The following is a 518-nucleotide window of genomic DNA, read 5'->3' as shown; positions in this document are numbered from 1 at the left end:
TGATGAATGAATCATTGAACATACAAAATTTGATTATTCTATTTCCAGCCTCATTTTTGTCACCAAGTCCATACTTTCCAACAACCATTCCTTCTTCATTGTTTTCAATTTTTGCATTCCAGTCACCTATTATCATTGACACATCTTGATTGTATGTTGGGTAAATTTCAGACTATAAGATTTAGTAAAAATTGTCAATTTCCTCCTCTTTAGCTTTAGCTGCATGAATGTATATTTGATTAATAGTTGTATTAACAGGTCTTCCATATATATATATATAACTATCCTTTTAAAACATTGTACTTCAGAATAGAATTTGAAATTGTCTTCTTAACTATAAATGTAACACCACACCATTCTTCCTCTATTTTTCATCCCCAACATTGTATATACCATGTGATTGTCTGATTCAAAATGGCCAAAGCGAATTCTTCTTATCTCACTGATGTCTAGAATGTTGATGTTCATGCATTCTATTTCATTTTCCACAATTTCTAGTTTTCCAACATTCATGCTTT

The sequence above is a fragment of the Elephantulus edwardii genome, unplaced genomic scaffold, assembly GCF_000299155.1.
Source record: "Elephantulus edwardii isolate Elephantulus edwardi_28Jun2011 unplaced genomic scaffold, EleEdw1.0 scaffold00017, whole genome shotgun sequence".
Lineage (NCBI taxonomy): Eukaryota > Metazoa > Chordata > Mammalia > Macroscelidea > Macroscelididae > Elephantulus > Elephantulus edwardii.
This window is presented reverse-complemented; position numbering follows the sequence as displayed.